We start from the raw sequence: 19,159 nt of genomic DNA on the forward strand, positions 1-19,159 counted from the left end.
GCCGCCGGGTGTTCCGAAAGCCTCGCCCGGCTGGCCACCCGAGCCCTCCAAAGTGACTGTCACACTCCCTCGGCGCTCAGTGTTCTTTTTAAACCCATGCGGGGGACAGTTTCTAGACGCTCACTAATCATGGGACAGTCGAGGACCAAGAAAGACCCCTAGGCTCGCCTCCCGCTTCTGCATCCCCAGGTCTGGTCCCCGGGGCACCAAACCCAACCATCTCCAGGGAGGACGAGAGCTGGGCAGGGCCATCTGGAATCATCCCATTAAGCTTCTCTCTGTCGGTGCCCTCGTAATTCTTAGAGACACAGAACTTTAGGGCTGGAAGGGACTTTAGAGATCGTCTAATTCAAAACCCGCTTTTTTTTTTTTAAATTTAAACAATAAGAAACTGATGCCCAGAGAGGTTAAGACCCGCCTGAGGCTGCGTCCTCCAGACTAGGGTCCAGTCTCCAGTGTCCTCCTGTGGCATAGTGCTCTGATCTTGGACTTCTCCCTGTGCTAAGTTATCTCTACACCTAGCGCCCACTTGAGTCCCCCCGTGTGGTTTTCTTGTCGCTTTTCACTGACCTCTCCGCACTCCTTTGCAAAGGAAGAATCTAAAACAGGGAGCAATATGTTATCATGGCTTTGAAGCCAGTGGGATTCGAACTCAGAGCTTCACATCTTATTAGCTATGTGACCTTGGACGCTTTCTCACTTGTCTAAACCTCAGTTTCCTCATATGTAACATAAAGATAAAACATCTCCTTTACCAGGTCACTGTGAGGAATAAATGAACTCAATGTACAAGGAGTTAGTACTGAACCTAAAACAGAACACACTCCATAAATATGGCTTTCCTTCCTCCCAAACAGGTAGCAGGATTACCTGCTGGTCCTTGCTGCTGCTCTGTCTCAGTAACACAAAAGTCATCCATGGCTTTCTTGGGTTCCCAGAAACCCTTAAAGCAGAGCATCCTATAAGAGGCGGTGTTGTCGGCAGACCCTGGAATGAATCTCACCTCTACCGCTTACTAGCTGTCTGGGCTTCGGCAGTTTATTTAATTCTTGATTCAGTCTCTGAAACCATAAAACAGGGGTGTTGTTAGGATTAGACATAATGTATGCAAAGTGCCTGGCATATAGGAGGTACCTTATAAATGATAACTAGCATTAATAGTTAAAAGATCAGAAGAGGCCTATGACGAGAGACTGGGATAGGAGCCAGCAGCTCTAGCACTCACTCTTGAATACGCCACTCATCTCCATCCTGCTCTGCCTGTTACCTTGAGCTATAGGCAGAAGCTGACCTGAAGAGATGCTGGGAGTTGATAAAACTATGGCATTGGACTTCCCTGGTGGCGCAGTGGTTAAGAAGCTGCCTGCCAATGCAGGGGACACAGGTTCGAGCCCTGGTCTGGGAAGATCCCACATGCTGTGGAGCAACTAAGCCCGTGCGCCACAACTACTGAGCCTGCGCTCTAGAGCCTGCGAGACACAACTACTGAGCCCGTGAGCCACAACTACTGAAGCCCATGTGCCTAGAGCCCGTGCTGCGCAACAAGAGAAGCCACCGTAATGAGAAGCCCGCGCACCGCAACGAAGAGTAGCCCCCGCTCGCCACAACTAGAGAAAGCCCGCGTGCAGCAACAAAGACCCAATGCAACCAAAAATAAATAATAAATTAATAAACAAACAAACAAACAAACAAACTATGGCATGCTCTGGAATTATTAGAAATGAATTTATTTACGGATTTTCCTCAAAATATTTTTTCTTCTTATCCTGTCTACCACAATCATGAGGATTCTCTTCTTTGATCAACCAGAATTCCTCTTCCTCACAAGTCTAACAGGTGGTCAGATCACTAGGTTAAAATACTCTGAGATTAAAGCAATTGGAATTGTTTAGCTTGAAAGAAAGCTTGGTGGTGACTGAAGGACATTATAAAACTCCATAGCCTATAAGGAGATGGTAGCCTGTTCCGTTTCTATAAAAGACAACTTGAGGGAGAGAAAAGGCAGATACGTGAGAAAGTAGGAAGCTTCTGAACTAAAGACGAAAACAAAAAAACAAACAAAAGGACCCAGGAATAAGATGTGTGTGCCTGTCTGTCTGTCTCTCAGAGTCTATTCACAAAGTTGTCCCTATAAGAAGTGTTCATCACGTGTATTTTGCATCTGAGGCATGTCTGTGGGGAGAGAGGAGCCATGTCCACATGACTCTGTTTATGTTTTTGCCTGTGTTACAGCCCATGCCAAGGGCCACTTTTATATTTATCTGATAACAATAAAACAACATTGCCTGCTGCATCCATCTGGTTGTTCATTCAAAAACAATATTTAAGCCACTATGATACACTGGAGATTTCTCAGTGATACTCAGGCTGTAAGAAGTCTTAACTTCCTTTTGTTGGTAGGATATTGAGATACTTCTGCTTTGCTCTTGTTGATGTCGGGTTAATGTCCTTCCCCCACTCTGTCTTACTTTTTCTACATGTTCCACTAGTCCTTTCTTTTCTAATCTTAATTTTTGCTCTCTCTTGGAGCAATTAAATATTTTTATCCTGTTTCTTTTCTCTTGACTTATTAACTATATATTCTTCTATTTTTCTATTTAACAGGTAACTCCTTCCTAGAGATTATGAAATATCTTTGACTAATCAGTGGTACTTTTTCCTCTTTCAGGACAATGCAAGAACTTTAGAATTCTCAAACCTCATTTATCCATCTCTGACTTACACACTACTATTGTCATGTACTTTAAGTTTTTCTTTTATGACCCTTATGAGATTACTTTATAGTCAATATTATTTAGATTTATCTATATATTTATTATCATTTTCTTTCTCTTTATTTCCTCCTACATCTCAGAGCCAATATCTTGGATCATTTTCCTTTTACCTAAAGAACATTTTTGTGTTTCCTTTAAGTCGGTGATAAATTTTCAGGGAAAAAAAAAGCTGAGAAAATGTATCTCACCTTGAATTTGAAAAATTATTTAAAGATTTGCCTTACTGGATATCAAGACTTTTATTATAAAACTATAGTAATTAAGGCAATGTGTTTTGGACAGGGATAAACAAAACTAAAATGAAACAGAATAGAGATTTTATAATTGACAGAGCTAGAATTCTAATCCTGGCACTGTTCTTAGCCACCACATTAAACTAGGGCAGGGAAGTGGGGATAGAGCAGATGGATCAAATGTATAGGATGGTTAAACATCTTCTTCCTCCAATCCATTGATCTTACCACCTTTTAACTCTTCCTCACTCCTTTGGTGTACTGTGTTCCACCAACCTTGCAAACATCTGCAACTCCCTTGCCTTCTCTCTTTACCAGGCTTGCTTGGTAAAACTACAACCCTGGAGCTTCCCTGGTGGCGCAGTGGTTAAGAATCTGCCTGCCAATGCAGGGGACACGGGTTTGAGCCCTGGTCCGGGAAGATCCCATATGCTGCGGAGCAACTAAGCCCGTGCGCCACAACTACTGAGCCCGCACTCTAGAGCCCGCGAGCCACAACTACTGAGCCCACGTGCTGCAACTACTGAAGCCTGTGCGCCTAGAGCCCGTGCTCTGCAACAAGAGAAGCCACCGCAACGAGAAGCCCACGCACCGCAACAGAGTAGCCCCCGCTCGCACAACCAGAGAAAGCCCGCGCGCAGCAACAAAGACCCAATGCAGCCAAAATAAAATAAATAAATAAATAAATAAAAACTACAACCCTGCTTATTTAAATTATTCAACTACTACAAGCTTCCACCATGCAACAGAACATGGCTAAAGAAACACACAAAACCATCTGAATGGTCCCACCACGAAACTAAATGGCCCTTTACTATATACTTAATGTATTTATTATGCATATTATTTATTGTCCACTCTGCGGGATGCAAGATTCCTACGAACAAAGGGTTTTTTTTCTGTCTTATACACTAGTATATCCCAACCTTTGCTGCCCAACAGCAAATGTTTCCTTAGTGCATTTACTCTTCCACTTTCCTGGATCGTTATTTCATAGTTCCTCTTTCCTCCAACTCTATCATCCATTCCATATCTTCACCTTCTGCTTCACATTCCATATCGTCACATGCTTCTTATTTCATCGATGGAAATCGCGGTGCTCAGAAGGGAACTGCCATTGTCTCCCGCCAGGACATGTGCCCGCTTACCAGCAGCTGCACCCAACACTCTGCCTTTCCCCCTGCTTCTCTAAATGAACTACCCATGTGTCTATATGCAGGCAGTCCTTGTGTGTGTACTTTTCAGCGATGGATCTCACCTCCTCAAAAATGACTTCATTAGGAGCCATTACTCCCCGTCTCTCCTGCGTCATCAACTTTTCTGTCCCAGCCCTGCTGGTACACATGCTGTTATTTCTTCCACCTTAAAAACAAAAAATCTTCTTGACCTCACTTTTCTTACCAACTACTATCACATTTCCCTCCTTCTCTTCACAGCTACACTTCTTAAAAGAGTGATCTCTATCACTTTCTCCATTTCCTGTCCTCCTGTGCTCCCTGAAACACACTCTAATCAGGAGTTTGACCCGTTCACACTACCAGAGTTGCCTTTGTAAGTCACTGATAATCTCTACGTTGCTAAATCCAAAGGTCAATTTTTTGTCCTTATCTGACTTGACGAATTGAAGCAGTTGACAAATTTATCTCTCTCCCTTGATACATTTTCCTCATTGAATTCCAGAACATCATATATTTCTTGGATTTTCTTCTGCTTTACTGGTCACTCTTTCTCAGTCTCCTTTGATGTTGTTCCTCTTCTTTCAGCTTCTCAACCAACAGTGCTAAGGCTCACTGCTCAGACTTCTCTGTCTATTCTCACTCCCTCTGTAATCTCAGCCAGTCTCAGGGCTTTAAATACCATTGGTATCCAACAATTTCTAATGTTTTATTTACAGTCTAGACTTCCTTCCTGACTTCCTGGCTCATATATATCAATATAACTGCATCTTTGACGTCTCTACTTGGATGTTTCATGTGCCCAACCTTGACTCCTGACCTTTCCCCCAAGCTGGCCCCTCCAGCAGGTTTTTCTCCTTCTCAGTTGGCACCTCCAGTCGTCCAGTTGATCAGCAAAAATATTAGAGTCATCCTGCATTCTTCTCTTTCTTCTACAGCCCATACTGTCAGGAAATCTTATTGGTTCTACCTTCCAAATAGATCCAGAATCAGGGACTTCCCTAGCGGACCAGTGGTTAGGACTTTGTCTTCCAACTCAGGGGGTGCAGGTTCGATCCCTGTTCGGGGGGCTAAGATCCCACATGCCTTGCGGCCAAAAAAAAAAACCATAAAACAGAAGCGATATCATAACAACTTCAATAAAGACTTTAAAAAAGATGGTCCACATAAAAAAAAAGTTTAAAATATATATATATATCCAGAATCTGACCACTTGTTTCTCTCCAGTTCTACCAGCATGGTGCAAGCCGTTCTGATCTCTCACCTGACTACAAGAGCTTTGCAACGGTCTCTCTGCTCCTGTCTTTACCTCCTCTCCGGCCTCTGTCCATTCTCAAAGCAGCAGCCAGAGTGATTCTTTTGAAAAGTGAGTCAGATCACGTGACGCCTCTGCTCACAATTCCCCAGTGGCCCCGAGTTCATTTGGAGCCATGGCCTGCAGTGGCTCACCCTCTCCGTAACTTCTCTGACCTCGTTTTCTACTTCTCTCCCTGCTTCTTTCCCTGCCAGCCACACTGGCTTCTTGGATGTTCCACAAACAGGAGAGGCGGGGTACCACCTCAGGGTGTTTGTGCTGGTTTTCCCTCGGCCCCAAATTCTCTTCCTCCAAATATTCACACGGCTGAAACCTTCACCTCCTACAAGTCTCTTCTTAATTACCATCTTGCCAATGAGACCAATCCTGACCTCTTTAAAAACCCTTATCCCTTTTGAGCTTATTTTTGTGTATGGTGCTAGGGAGTGATCTAATCTCATACTTTTACATGTGGCTGTCCAGTTTTCCCAGCACCACTTATTGAAGAGGCTGTCCTTTCTCCACTGTACATTCCTGCCTCCTTTATCAAAGATAAGGTGACCTTATGTGCGTGGGTTTATCTCTGGGCTTTCTATCCTGTTCCATTAATCTATCTTTCTGTTTTTGTGCCAGTACCATACCGTCTTGACACATGAAAGAATGCTCAACATCATTAATCATTAGAGAAATGCAAATCAAAACTACAATGAGATATCATCTCACACCAGTCAGAATGGCCATCATCAAAAAATCTAGAAACGATAAATGCTGCAGAGGGTGTGGAGAAAAGGGAACACTCTTGCACTGCTGGTGGGAATATGAATTGGTACAGCCACTACGGAGAACAGTATGGAGGTTCCTTAAAAAACTACAAATAGAACTACCATATGACCCAGCAATCCCACTACTGGGCTTATACCATGAGAAAACCATAATTCAAAAAGAGTCATGTACCAAAATGTTCATTGCAGCTCTATTTACAATAGCCCGGAGAGGGAAACAACCTAAGTGTCCATCATCGGATGAATGGATAAAGAAGATGTGGCACATGTATACAACGGAATATTACTCAGCCATAAAAAGAAACGAAATTGAGCTATTTCTAATGAGGTGGATGGACCTAGAGTCTGTCATACAGAGTGAAGTAAGTCAGAAAGAGAAAGACAAATACCATATGCTAACACATATATATGGAATTTAAGAAAAAATAAATGTCATGAAGAACCTAGGGGTAAGACAGGAATAAAGACACAGACCTACTAGAGCATGGACTTGAGGATATGGGGAGGGGAAATTGTAAGCTGTGACAAAGTGAGAGAGCGGCATGGACATATATACACTACCAAACGTAAAATAAATAGCTAGTGGGAAGCAGCCGCATAGCACAGGGAGATCAGCTCGGTGCTTTGTGACCACCTAGAGGGGTGGGATAGGGAGGGTGGGAGGGAGGGAGACGCAAGAGGGAAGAGATATGGGGATATATGTATATGTATAACTGATTCACTTTGTTATAAAGCAGAAACTAACGCACCATTGTGAAGCAATTATATTCCAATAAAGACGTAAAAAAAAAACCAAACAAACCTTATCCCCAGGACTCCCAGTTCCCCTTACTCTAATCCAATTTTTCTTCCCATACCATTTTACACCTTCTAGTATACCATACAATTTATGAAATGATTACGCTTGCTGTTTATTGTCACCTCAGTAGTAATGTAAGACCCACAAGGATAAAGATATTTTCCTCTGTTTTGTTCAATGAAATATGCAACATTTGCTGCTCACACTTACTATGTACCAGACCCTGTGCAAGGGTTTGAGGATATAAAGAAAAACGGGGCTTAGCTCCTGCCTCACAATGAACTGAGAATAAGCCAGTACAAAACTCAGGTCTGTATAGTGTTTTATAAAGTTATAGAGCCCGTCACACATATATATCACCTCATTCAAAGCATGTTTAAGGAAAGCAAGTGAGGCGGTATCATTCTCGGTTTACAGATGTGGAAACTGGAATTCCTAAAAACTAAGTGAATGGAATTAGGACACCCTAGGGAATGCTGCCAGGCAGAGGCCATGCCTATCTCTGGATCTAGTACCCACAGCACTAGAGGCTTATCAAATGTGTACTGAATAGATCAACAGTTTTAAGCTATAGCATAAAAGATTTATATGTAAAAAAGAGTGTACTCTAAGTAAGGGCCAAAGGGAAGAACAAACTCCACCTACCAAAGTATCTTAAAATATTTAATAGTTTCTATAGTGTAATAATATTACAATAATTGAATATACTATATATATTTTATATTTTATTTAAATATAAATTACTTTGCAACAGTTTTCTCTGAAGAGAGAATGATGGACTCAGTTCTCTGTCCAGTTGACCTTTAGCTTGATGGTAATATGCTCTCTGGTCTTTCTCCCACTATATTTTATTTGTGGCTAACAAGTCCCTGACCTTTCATCTCTGAAGAGAGACGGTTAGATGCTATCTTTGACTATTATATTTGCATGTTGTCACACTTTACTACATTGTTTCCAAATTTTCTGCCACCAATACCTCTGCTTAAATCTTCCATCTTCCTCTCAGAGTTGATAGATCTTGATTTCTCCTGTCTTCACTGCCTTCAAACCATGTTACATCTTGTAATTTTTTCCCCAAATTCTTTTCAAAACCCTTCTTAACCTGCGTGAAAAACAAAACAAAAATCCCTCTCCACCTCTGACCTCTTATCTCCTAAAAAATCACTTCCTTTTGGTCTCACTTTTCTTTTCCTCATTATAAAACTCATCTAATTTGGCCCCAGCACATTGGAAGGCATTCATAAGATGTTGAAGATGAGGGTAATGCTGATTTCCAATGAAACTGGTTTTCACCGATAGTTCCAATGAACTCTTCCTTATACCCTCTTAAACCAGGGTAGGCTTGCAAAGGTACCACGACAAAATTCAAAGCAGCTGGGAAGAGTCTGTTATCAATCACAATGTCACATCATTTCTACCAGGATAAAGTAACGGCACATTGAGAGTTCCAAGGTCACATTGCCTAATGGAATTCCTGTGCTCTGTGAAAGTTATGGTAACTGTTGGGTGGACAGGGAGGGCTGCAGGGTGCCAAGGTCAGAGATTAAATGAATAAGCACCAGCTAGGGTCACCGTGCTTTAGGTCATTAATGTTGACTCTTAGGGTTATTCTAAAACCGTACCTTTTCAAAATATTGTACGTACTGTGCTACAGATTAAAATATTTGCTCATATCATACTAAAATATCTACAGATAATATAACAAAGAAGAACAGGAGTGTTATGTTGGCATTTGATGTTAGTTCTCAGTTACTCACAGCACTATTTCCTAGCCCTAAAATTGTGGCATCTTAAGAGCTCTTTAATCACTTTAAAGAGTGTTGTGAAATGTTCAGAAATCTACTGAAGCAAAATTAACTTGGGTTTGCAATCACTTGTGCATTATTTATGGAACCCTACTAATATTGGGTAGAATCTATAATTCTCTTTATCCTGCTCCCTTGCCATCTTCTTTTTAATTAAATTTTTAATTTTGAGATGTTTATAGATTCACATACAGTTGTAAGAATAATACAGGGAGATCAGATGTACACTTTTCTTAGTTTCCCCAATGGTAATATATTGGTTTTCTGTGTCCAAATTGATAAGGGGTATTGGTCTGTTGAGTAGTATTACCTTGAAACCTGGACATTTAAGGTATTATGTTGTGAGATCCTAGATCTTAGTTAAACCTTTTATTTTCCTTGATTTGGGGGACACTGCTCCACCAGGGAAAGGGGTGTCATTACTGTAAGTGAGGGTAGAAGTCCAGATTCCTCACTTGGTCTCCACTGACCCCTGAGGAGGGAGGGGCTCCTTGTTACTGCCAAACAGAGGTGGGGGTTCTGACTCCCTAATAGACTCCATTGATACCCTCCTAGCTGGGCAGAGTGGGAGTGCATTGTTACAGCTCTCCACATGGTCTCACTGACACCACAGGGGTGCGGAGGTGGCCTTGTTACTGCTGAATAGGGAAAGTCCTGAGCCTCTACTATGGCCCCTCTAATACCATCCCAGAGGAGAGGGGAGGTGGTACCTCATTCCTGTGGTGGGGATGAATAGTCAGCTCCCTGCTTGGCTTTCTCTGACACCACCGTGGTGGGCTCAGATGGTGAGGTTAGGGTGCCTTGTTACAGCCTCGCAAGAGTAGAAGTCAAGGCTTGCCACTCAGCCTGTTCAGGCGTGGGCCTGGATGGTGCTATAGTTTTTTTCCTATGATGTTTTGGCTAGAGTAGAGAGGCTAGAAAATGTCTAAACATTTTCGATCTTGCTGGGCTGCCCCTCTCCTGGTCCTTTGGTTAGAGAGAGCAGGCTTTCGTTGGGGCTCCTTTTTGTCTGTGAACATTGGCATTTCTGGGTTTTCACCTTCTTCAGCTCCAAGTATGGGATATACAAGGCAAGAATAAAGCAAAACAAGACAAAACATCAGACAAGAAAAAGAAATAAAAGGTATCGAAATTGGAAGGAAGAGGTAAAACTGTCATTATATGCAGATGATATGATACTCTATAGAGAAAACCCTAAAGACTCCACACAAAAACTATTTGAACTGATAAATGAATTCAGTGAGGTAGCAGAATACAAGATTAATATATAGAAATCGGTTGCATTTCTTTACACTAATAATGAAATATCAGAAATCAAAAAAAAAAACCCTGTTTAAAATCACATTAAAAAATACCTAGGAATAAACCTAACCAAGGAGGTGAAAGAATTATACACTGAGAACTACAGAACACTGATAAAGGAAGTTGAGTATGATTCAAGAAAATGGAAAGATATCCCATGTTCTTGGATTGGAAGAATTAACATAGTTAAAATGGTCATACTACCCAAAGCAGTCTACAGATCTAATGTGATCCCTATCAAATTACCCATGATATTTTTCACAGAACTAGAACAATTTAATAATTCTAAAATTTATATGGCATCACAGAAGACCCAGAATTGCCAAAGCAATCCTGAGGAAAAATAACAAAGCTGGAGGCATAACCCTCCCAGACTTCAGACAATACTACAAAGCTACAGTAATCAAAACAGCATGGTACTGGCACAAAAAGAGACATATAGATCAGTGGAACAGAATAGAGAGCCCAGAAGTAAACCCACACACCTATGGTCAATTAATCTTTAACAAAGGAGACAAAAATATACAATGGAGAAAAGACAGTCTTTTCAGCAGGTGGTGATGGGAAAGCTGGACTGCCACAATTAATTTAATGAAGTTAGAACACACCCTCATACCATACACAAAAATAAACTCAAAATGGTTTAAAGACTTTATATTTAAGACATGACACCATAAAACTCCTAGAAGAGAACATAGGCAAAACATTCTCTGACATAAATCGTAGCAATGTTTTCTTAGGTCAGTCTCCCAAGGCAATAGTAATAAAAGCAAAAATAAACAAATGGGACCTCATCAAGCTTATAAGCTTTTGTACAGCAAAGGAAACCATAAACAAAACAAAAAGACAACCTACAGACTGGGAGAAAATCTTTGCAAACCATGCAACCAACAAGGGTTCAATTTCCAAAATATACAAACAGCTCATACAAATCAATAACAAAAAAACAAACAATCCAATCAAAAAATGGGCAGAAGACCTAAATAGACATTTCTCCAAAGAAGATATATCGATGGCCAATAGGCACTTGAAAAGATGCTCAACATCACTAATTATTAGAGAAATGCAAATCAAAACTACAATGAAGTATCACCTCACACTGGTCAGAATGGCCATCATCAAAAAGTCCACAAATAACACAACATTGTAAATCAACTATACTCCAATAAAAAATTTTTTAGAAAGTCCACAAACAATAAATGCTGGAGAGGGTAATGAGAAAAGGGAACCCTCCTACACTGTTGGTGGGAATGTAAATTGGTGCAGCCACTATGGAAAACAGTATGAAGGTTCCTTAATAAAACTAAAAATAGAGTTACCATATGATCCAGAAATCCCACTCCTGGGCATATATCTGGAGAAAATCATGGTTCAAAAGTATACACGCAGGGACTTCCCTGGTGGCGCAGTGGTTAGGAATCCGCCTGCCAATGCAGGGGACATGGGTTCCAGCCCCGGTCCAGGAAGATCCCACATGTTGCAGAGCAACTAAGCCTATGCACCACAACTACTGAACCTGCACTCTAGAGCCCGCGAGCCACAACTACTGAGCCTGCATGCCACAACTACTGAAGCCTGTACACCTGGAGCCCGTGCTCCACAGCAAGAGAAGCCACTGCAACGAGAAGCCCGCGCACTGTGACAAGGAGTGGCCCCCGCTTGCCACAGCTGGAGAAAGCCCGCGTGCAGCAACAAAGACCCAACGCAGCCAAAAATAAATACATAAATAAATAAATAAATTTTAAGAAAAGTATACATGCACCCCAATGTTCATTGCAGCACTATTTACAATAGCTAAGACAGGGAAGCAACCCAAGTGTTCATTTACAGATGAATGTATAAAGAATAAGTGGTATACATATATAATGGAATATTACTTAACCATAAAAAAGAAGGAAATAACATCATTTGCAGCAACATGGATGGATTTAGAAATTATCATACTAAGGGAAGTAAGTTAGACAGAGAAAGACAAATACTATATGATATCACTTATAGGTGGAATCTAAAAATCAGTACAAATGAACTTATTTATAAAACAGAAACCAGCTCACAGACATAGAAAACAAACCTATGGTTACCAAAGGGGAAAGGGTAGAGGGATAAATTTGGAATATGCGATTAACAGATGCACACTACTGTATATAAAATAGATAAAAAAAACAAAGATTCACTGTATAGCACAGGGAATTATACTCAATATCTTGTAATAAACTATAATGGAAAAAAGAATATATATACATATATATGTATGACCAAATCACTTTGCTGTATACATCTGAAACTAACACAATATTATAAATCAACTATACTTCAATTAAAGGAAAAAAAAAAACCACAGGCCAAAAACAAAAATGAAGAACTCACCACCATGTCATTCTTTGGATTCCAAGGTCCTTAGCTGGTTTGTCTTCTCTTCACTTTTCAGAGTACTCTTATGATGTTTTTTTTTTTTCTTTTTGGCTGTATGTGGGCCTCTCACTGTTGTGGCCTCTCTCGTTGCGGAGCACAGGCTCCAGACGCGCAGGCCCAGTGGCCATGGCTCACGGGCCCAGCCGCTCCGAGGCATGTGGGGTCCTCCCGGACCGGGGCACGAACCCGTGTGCCCTGCATCGGCAGGCGGACTCTCAACCACTGCGCCACCAGGGAAGCCCTATGATGGTTTTATAAATAACATTCTGTATTTCTGGTTGTACTTAGCAGGAGGAATAGGGAAAAATATGTTTACTCCATCTTCTTGGAAGTTGCTACCAGATTTTAAAAATCCATTTTCTCTAATAGGGTGCCGAGGCAAAGGAAGAAGATTCTAAAATCAAATTAGCCAATCTTTGTATTTGTTCATCAATAGAAAAATGGATGTGAAGTATTAGATAAAAAGATTTCTCTAACTTATCTACTCATTCCCCTCCTCCACACTCTCTCACCTTCTTAGTAACCTCCAGTAGATCATGGCTACTTATAAAAATCTGTGTTGGGCTTCCCTGGTGGCACAGTGGTTGAGAATCTGCCTGCCAATGCAGGGGACACAGGTTCGAGCCCTGGTCTGGGAAGATCCCACATGCCGTGGAGCAACTAGGCCCGTGAGCCACAACTACTGAGCCTGCGCATCTGGAGCCTGTGCTCTGCAACAAGAGAGGCCGCGATAGGGAGAGGCCCACGCACTGTGATGAAGAGTGGCCCCCGCTCGCCACAACTAGAGAAAACCCTCGCACAGAAATGAAGACCCAACACAGCCAAAAATACATAAATAAATAAATAAATAAATTTTAAAAAAAGTAACAAATGTTCAAGTACAATTGGTGTCTTTAAAAAAAAATCTGTGTTTTTCTATGTAAGACATGCAGGTAGGTGGACATTGTCTCAGTCTGACCTTAAACTTACTCTGCAACAAAGCATAAAGTCAAATGCCATAACTATAGACCTTGCCACAGAATAACGAGGTACCACTAAAGAAACCAGGTTATAAGCTCTTTATTCATTATAGCCTTATGTTATGTTATATTATATATTACACTGCATTAATTATTCTTACATCTTTTTCTTCCTACTAGACTGTGAGCTCCTTTAAGAAAGGGGATGAACTAAATGTACTACCTGGCACATTGCAAGCACCTGATAAACACTCTGCTCTACCTTCTTTCCCACCTCTTTTCCACCCCCAGCTAGTTCAGGAATCAAAGGCAGAAAGCCCAAAGGAGAAACTGCATCCACAATTAATCTAGGCTTGGAGAAGACCTCTAATTGAATATCCAAGTACCATCAATCAGTACCTCAAACTAGATCTCGCAGGAAGTGCTAGCTACCTCCCACCCCACCACACACATCTTTGAAGATTCTGACACAACAGTCACCGAAGGATTAAAAAGAAAGGGTTGTGGAAACTGTCTTCCACGCCCCGTCTCTTAGAGTTCTGACCAGTTTTGCCAATATTTGTTCAAGAAATATTTATGGAGGAAGAGAAGGATGGATTTTAAAGAGCAAGATTTTCCAAACTGTGACCTGAGGAGTACCAGCAGGTTCGTAGGTAACAAGGGTTCCTATAACAAGGGTTCCATGGTTCAAATAAGTTTGAGAAATGCTGGTTACCATGCTGCTTTCTCAAAGGTCATGAGGCACATCAAACTCTTTGAGAGCTCTATAGTAACAAGGCCATTTAACTTTTTTTAGGTGTGTTTCTTCCCTCCACTCCCAGCCCACAGTACCCACTGAAAATACAAAATTCATATTCCCTAATCTCACATACAAAGTTACATCTAAGAGAAATAATTCTAAAAGTCCAAAAGCAGGGAAATAATACAAAAAATAGAAAGTGAAAAGTGGATCCCTGGAAGGAGGTATGATCTTCATTTGAGGCAAAAGGCAGATAAGGATGTGGTGGGATATGTGAGAGGTTTCATACATTAAGTAGGAATCTAGACTCACAGACATCATTGAGGTTTTTAGAAAGCTATCAGTACCTTGTCAAGAATGGTGGCTTCTTTTTGAAATAACTGGAACTGTCTTTTATCAGTTGAAGTCCCAGGAGGAGAGGAAAGGACATCCGAATTGGGATATTCAAGGCAGATTTGACAAAGTGGCTATTTACAAAGGTACAGGCAGAACATAGGGTATAGTGGATACACCATAATGGATCGTGTAGTATGTTGGAGCCACAAAAATGGGAGGGGGGCATTGCCTTTCCTAGGCTAGCATGGGTGCGGGGAGGGAGAAGTTACCAGAACTTCTCCCTCCCCGCACCCTTATGAGTGTCATGTAGAGAAAACTGCTTTGAAAGGGACAGTGATCCCCTCCAACTGTCCTCCAGGTTTCCCTTTAGCTGAACCCACAGAAGTCAATCTCCCAGGGCAGAGAGCAGTGTGGAGAGAAGGGAGGAGAGTAAATATGGAAGGGCAAAGGGAAGATATTTGACACGTCTCAAGGTGAAAGAATCTGGAAACTGGCAACTGTACCATTTCCTGCCTAGCTGTGTCTATTCATGATTCTCGCAACACTTTTGAAGAGGGCACATGCTATGTCAAGATACTGCCCTGAGCACAGAGAAGATGTATAGACTACAAGATAAAGACTTCGCCCTCAGGTATATAAAATACCTATAAACAGAGAGAAAAAATAAGCAAATATTTGAAATACAGTGTGAAACATAAACTTGAAGAGGTGTAGAAAGTATATGGGAGTTTGGTGCAGAGAATCTGCATAGCTAACCTATGACCTTGGCCTTGATTATGCAAGGCTAAAATTGTTGGCCAAAGTAGACTTTCCAGTGTAAATGCAAATTTTGAAAATTGAAAATGTACTTGAGGGCTTCCCCGTTGAAGCAGTGGTTAAGAATCCACCTGCCAATGCAGGGGACAAGGGTTCGAGCCCTGGTCCGGGAAGATCCTACATGCTGCAGAGCAAATAAGCCCATGCGCCACAACTACTGACTCTGCGCTCTAGAGCCCGCGAGCCACAACTACTGAAGCCCACGTGCCTAGAGCCCGTGCTCAGCAACGAGAGGCCACTGCAGTGAGAAGCCTGTGAACCACAATGAAGAGTAGCCCCTGCTCGTCGCAACTAGACAAAGCCCGTGTGTAGCAATGAAGACCCAACGCAGCCAAAAATAAATAAATAAAATAAATAAAATTTAAAAAAAATTTAAAAGAAAATGTACTTGAAATTTAATTTCATCTGTTAATAGCCAATAAAAAATTTAGCTTCTCCAAAAAATCGCTTTCAGAATTGAAATATATGCAAAAGACTTATTCATGAATGCAAACTTCTATGAAACATCCAGTATTTTGTATTTAGCCTCTAACACTCTTTTAAGTATTTGTTCTCACAGAGAGAATCCATAAAACTGTTTTTTTCACTTTAACCCAACCATTTCCCTTTAGCATATTGCTCTCCAGGTTTTATCTATATGTACATGTTCCAGACCTGGGCTCCCTGATCCCAAAGAATTTTATACCACGTTTTTTTAGTCTAAGGAGGCAGATTACTGTGGCCATAGTGTTTTCCAAATAATTCAGGTAGTCTCAGCCATAGCTTGGCTGGAACTGCCACTTTTCCAAGCAACATAGACAATCCATGGAAAAATGACTCACTGTCTGAGTCATCTATTTAAACTCTAGAGAGTGGGAGTAGTGGGGTCACTACCCACACTGACAGACATGTTTTGCCTAAGAGGGAATTGAACAGGGACAATGAACTCTTTGGGAAATGCAAAAACTGTCATACGCAAATTCTGATAGAACAGGAAAGCCTCAAATGCCGACTGTTTAATGACAGAAATAAATATTAGAAGTATGACCTGATAACATCGTTTAGCTTTCTCTTTCTATCTCTTCACTAAAAAGAAAAAAAAAAACCCTCTTTCCCTCACCTTGCCTTTTCCCCTCCTTCCCAAAAAGAACAGTGTGATTTCTGGCCTGAGATGCTAGGATGTTGGGGCCCCTGATGCTTGTGGTTGAAATACTCCAGTCGCAGAAGCTCTCTTGCAGGTTTCCCACGTGTGCAAGGGTTACACGGTAGGTTTCTAAAGTGGGTTCTTTTCTTCCTTTACTTAAGGAGTTTGTAAAAGGGTGGTATGTCCATCTGCATAACAGAAATCAAAGAAGTTATATGTGATTGATTTTATAAAATCTTACTGCACAGGTACCTTTGTAGGAATGTGGACACTCAAAAGTAGGGCAGGGCTTCCCTGGTGGCGCAGTGGTTGAGAGTCCGCCTGCCGATGCAGGGGACGCAGGTTCGTGCCCCGGTCCGGGAGGATCCCACATGCCGCGGAGCGGCTGTGCCCGTGAGCCATGGCTGCTGAGCCTGCACGTCCGGAGCCTGTGCTCCGCAACGGGAGAGGCCACAACAGTGAGAGGCCCGCGTACCGCTAAAAAAAAAAAAAAAAAAAAAAAAAAAAGTAGGGCGTATCTCAACTCTCTATTTCAAATAAACCACAGCAAGAATAAAAAATACACTTATTCTGGCACACCAGACCCTTCAGGCTTGGTTCCTACCTGACTTCCCAGACTCATCCCTGTGGTGGCCACCACCCACCCCTCCCAACATGCAGCACCTGAAACTGAGCACCATAAGTCACTTCTGATCCAGCCTTCCAGGCTGTTTACACTGCTCTCCACATGCAAAGATTTTCTCTACTGTCCATCTGACAAGTAGATTCTCAGTTCTCTAGGAAGTTTTTTTTAAACCCTCAAAGCACTCCCAGGAGAAGTGATGGCTCTCTTCTTAGTTTCCCAAGAAGTCTTGTGTTATGACAACTACACACATTACTAAACTTCTTTCCTATCTCCTTAAACCATGGCTCCTTTTCTTGTCATTGTGCTCTTAATATCTAGCCCATAGGCACTTAAGATAATTTTTAGGTGAATAAATATAAAACAGAACTTCCTTTTCATGAGGAACTTCCTTTTCATGAGAATTGGTGGCCTTGAAGAGCAAGAAACACATGAAGTGAAGACAACCAACATTTTTCTTTTACTATATTCTATCTGTTGAGCATTGTCCTAAATACCTTATTATAATATTTAGTGCTCAAGTAATCCAATGAGGTAGCTATTGAAATTCCTTAAGTCCCAATGAGGAAATAAAGGTTTAGAGAAAATAAGTAACTTGCCCAAAGAATCACATGTGTAACAAACAGGCAGCCAGAAGAGAAACCCAGGTTTTCTCGCTGGAGTGCCTTGGCGCTTCTCCACATAACAAGCAACAATCAATAAGAGGGAAAACATTTAAATTTTGCTGCCTAGTGCCGAAAGCAAAAATGTTCAGTTTCCAATTCAAAGGTCACTTTTCCTTATGACCCAAACTGGCTCTTTTGAAAGAGTCCTGGTAAAAATATTTCATCATCTATCTTTGCCTCTTGCACATATCTGTAAGCACGGCTGCTCTTCTCTTTGCTATTCTGATTTCTCCTGACGCCAAGGGCAGAGGTCTTTCACCTTTGTGTTAGAAGTTCCAAGTGGGACAAAGGACTACAGTTACAGATGGTGCTCCAGAAAATCTTTTGTCTAATCTTTTTTTAAGACTGACAAATCTTTTTTCGTTTTCATTTAACAAAGATTTTTACTGAGGACTTTCTACATCAATGGAGGTGTTGGATTACAATGATGAACCAGATGCCCACCAAGATATTACAGCCTACAGCATACTTCTGAAGATCAAGAGTTAAGGCAAGGGCCTCCCTGGTGGCGCAGTGGTTGAGAGTCCGCCTGCCGATGCAGGGGATACGGGTTCGTGCCCCGATCTGGGAGGATCCCATATGCCGCGGAGCGGCTGGGCCCGTGAGCCATGGCCGCTGGGCCTGCGCATCCGGAGCCTGTGCTCCACAACGGGAGAGGCCACAACAGTGAGAGGCCCGCATACCGCAAAAAGAAAAAAAAAAAAAAAAAAAAGAGTTAAGGCAAGCGAAAATCCTTTATATATAGGCTCTGCAACTAGAAGGGTTATTACTCATTCTAGTTATCAATTGGTTTAAAATAATGTTTTGATCCCTTATGGCTCTGCAGATTGACTGTGCTCAGCTGGGTGGTTCTCATCTCATGAGGGTACAGTCAGATGCTGGCTGGGGCTGCAGTCATCTGAAGGCTTGACTGGGCTGGATGTCTGAGATACCCACTCATGTGCCTGGCACTTGATATTGGCCGTGGGCTGGGGGCTCTGCTGAGTCAAGTCATGTGGCCTTCCCATGTAACTCGGGCTGCTTCTTATGGCACAGTGGCTGGGTTCTGAGAGGGAGGGGTAAAACACTCCCAAACTCCACTTTGTCAGGCAGGGCTCCCAGAGGTAGCACGCCAGAGTGTCTCATGCCACTCTCCGCCTTGATCAGCCAGCTCCGACCACAACATCCTTCCTTCTGTACTTCAAATCCTTTTGGAACAGGCTGTTTCCTCCACCTGAAATGCTGTCCTTTCATCCCTATGTCCTGTCTTCACACTCACACCATTTCCTGGGTAACTCCTTCTCATTTTTCAGATTTTAGCCCAAATTATTATCACTTCAAGAG

Source organism: Mesoplodon densirostris, chromosome 9 (genome assembly GCF_025265405.1).
Source record: "Mesoplodon densirostris isolate mMesDen1 chromosome 9, mMesDen1 primary haplotype, whole genome shotgun sequence".
Lineage (NCBI taxonomy): Eukaryota > Metazoa > Chordata > Mammalia > Artiodactyla > Ziphiidae > Mesoplodon > Mesoplodon densirostris.